The sequence below is a fragment of the Gobio gobio genome, assembly GCF_949357685.1.
Source record: "Gobio gobio genome assembly, chromosome: 24".
NCBI lineage: Eukaryota > Metazoa > Chordata > Actinopteri > Cypriniformes > Gobionidae > Gobio > Gobio gobio.
Window position 1 is genome coordinate 1,729,390 of NC_137120.1, and position 3,373 is coordinate 1,732,762.

Genomic DNA, 3,373 nt, shown 5'->3' on the forward strand with positions numbered 1-3,373 from the left:
AGTGTGGTTTTCGTCCCGGTCGTGGAACACTGGACCAGCTCTATACCCTCTACAGGGTGCTGGAGGGTTCATGGGAGTTTGCCCAACCAGTCCACATGTGTTTTGTGGATTTGAAGAGGGCATTCGACTGTGTCCCTCGCGGCGTCCTGTGGAGGGTGCTCGGGGAATATGGGGTCCGGGGTCCTTTGCTAAGGGCTGTCCGGTCCCTGTATGACCGAAGCAATAGTTTGGTCCGCATTGCCGGCAGTCAGTCAGACTTGTTCCCGGTGCATGTTGGACTCCGGCAGGGCTGCCCTTTGTCGCCGGTTCTGTTCATAATTTTTATGGACAGAATTTCTAGGCACAGCCAAGGGCCGGAGAGTGTCCGGTTTCGGGACCATGCGATTTAGTCTCTGCTCTTTGCGGATGACGTTGTCGTGTTGGCCCCTTCTAACCAGGACCTTCAGCATGCACTGGGACGGTTTGCAGCTGAGTGTGAAGCGGCTGGGATGAGGATCAGCACCTCCAAGTCCGAGGCCATGGTCCTCAGTCAGAAAAGGGTGGCTTGCCCGCTTCAGCTGGGTGGAGAGTTCCTGCCTCAAGTGGAGGAGTTCAAGTATCTTGGGGTCTTGTTCACTAGTGAGGGGAGGATGGAACGGGAGATTGACAGACGGATCGGTGCAGCTTCTGCAGTAATGCGGTCGATGTACCGGTCTGTCGTGGTGAAGAAAGAGCTGAGCCGTAAGGCGAAGCTCTCGATTTACCGATCAATCTACGTTCCTACTCTCACCTATGGTCATGAGCTTTGGGTAATGAACGAAAGGACAAGATCCCGGATACAGGCGGCCGAAATGAGCTTTCTCCGTAGGGTGGCTGGGCGCTCCCTTAGAGATAGGGTGAGAAGCTCAGTCACTCGGGAGGAGCTCAGAGTAGAGCCGTTGCTCCTCCACATCGAGAGGGGACAGCTGAGGTGGCTCGGGCATCTGTTCCGGATGCCTCCTGAACGCCTTCCCGGGAAGGTGTTTCGGGCATGTCCAACCGGGAGGAGGCCCCGGGGAAGACCAAGCTGGAGGGACTATGTCTCCCGGCTGGCCTTGGAACGCCTCGGTGTCCCCCCGGAAGAGCTAGAGGAAGTGGCTAGGGAGAGGGAAGTCTGGGCATCTCTGCTTAGACTGCTGCCCCCGCGACCTGGCCCTGGATAAAGCGGAAGAAGATGGATGGATGGATGGATGGATGGATGGTTGATCTGGGTGGTTGCCAGGGTGTTTCTAGGGTATTATGAGTTGTTGCTAGGGGGATGTGGTTGTTAGGGTGTTCTATGTGGTTACTAAAGTATTATTACTAGCAGCCATATCACCCTGTAGCCCAAGACTGGTTTCCCACTGAAGCTAAGCAGGGCTGAGCCTGGTTAGTACCTGGATGGGAGACCAACTGGGAAAACTAGGTTGCTGCTGGGAGAGGTGTTAGTGAGGCCAGCAGGGGGTGCTCACCCTGTGGTCTGTGTGGGTCCTAACACCCCAGTATAGTGATCGGGACACTATACTGTAACAAGCACCATCCTTCGGATGAGACCTTAAACCGAGGTCCTGACTCTCTGTGGTCATAAAAAATCCCAGGATGTCCTTCGATAAAGAGTAGGGGTGTAACCCCGGCATCCTGGCCAAATTTGCCCATTGGCCCCTGTCCATCATGGCCTCCTAATCATCCCCATATATATATACGATTGGTATCATCCCTCAGTCTCCTCTCCACCAATCAGCTGGTGTGTGGTGGGCGTACTGGCGCAATATGGCTGCCGTCGCATCATCCAGGTGGATGCTGCACATTGGTGGTGGTTGAGGAGATTCCCCCCTTCTATGTAAAGCGCTTTGAGTGCCTAGAAAAGCGCTATATAAAAAAAAAAAAAAAAAAAAAAATGTAACAAATAAAGTGTTCTGGGTGGTTGCCAGGGTGTTTCTAGGGTGTTATGAATGGTTGCTTGGTGTTCTATGTGGTTACTAAAGTGTTCTGGGTGGTTGCCAGGGTGTTTCTAGGGTGTTATGAATGGTTGCTAGGTGTTCTATGTGGTTACTAAAGTGTTCTGGGTGGTTGCCAAGGCATTTCTAGTGTGGTTTCTATTATGGATAGGAGGGTATTATGGGTGGTTGCTAGAATATTATGGGATGTTACCTTTTCGTCTTTAATATTGCTGCTCAACTAAGAATAGAATAGAGCTGAATATGTGACCCAGTGGTATCATTAAACTGAAGTGATCTGGGTGGTTGCCAGGGCGTTTCTAGGGTATCATGAGTTGTTGCTACGGGGTGTGGTTGTTATGGTGTTCTATGTGGTTACTAAAGTGTTCTTGGTGGTTGCTAGGGTGTTTCTAGGGTGTTATGAATGGTTGCTAGGTGTTCTATGTGGTTACTAAAGTGTTCTGGGTGGTTGCCAGGGTGTTTCTAGGGTGTTATGAATGGTTGCTTGGTGTTCTATGTGGTTACTAAAGTGTTCTGGGTGGTTGCCAGGGTGTTTCTAGGGTGTTATGAATGGTTGCTAGGTGTTCTATGTGGTTACTAAAGTGTTCTGGGTGGTTGCCAGGGTGTTTCTAGGGTGTTATGAATGGTTGCTAGGTGTTCTATGTGGTTACTAAGGTGTTCTGGGTGGTTTCCAGGGCGTTTCTAAGGTATTATGGATAGATGCTAGGGTAATATAGGTTGCTAAGGTATTATGGGATGTAACCTTTCCGCCTTTAATATTGCTGCTCAACTAATAATAACTGGAGTAGACCAGAATAGAGTAGAATAGAGCATATGACACACACACACACACACACACACACACACACACACACACACACACTCACACGCACACACATGACATACAGACTATGGACTTAAACGCCACTGGAATGTTTTGTGTTTTATAACTGAATAAAGTCTATTTTCATATGCAAGTGCTTATGATGTTATATTGAGATTAAAGGAAGTGTTGAACCCCAGGAAGGGCTTGAACATAAACACTGAAACAGAACATGAAGCGCATTCATCACAGATTTATTTATAAAACAAAGATCATTATATTGACATAGTGTCTAATATGTTGTGAAATTAACGGCATTAATTGGAATAAATAGGTTTACCGTGAGAAACGCGAATCACTGAAATACATATTTTCCTCACAAGTGTTAACTGTAAAACTGGCGCGACATCTAGAGGAGAAAAGTGAGTATTTATAAATACATTTGAGATTTTTTTTACGTTTCGTTATTTATTTTTTTAAATCATAAGAATAATATCATAATTATAGAGTAGGTCTATATTTATAATATTACACAGTGGTTAAAATATGATTTATATTCGCGGCTCTTATTTTGAAGTTCGTGTCGTTTTCTCAGCTTTTATTTTGAAGTGTCCTC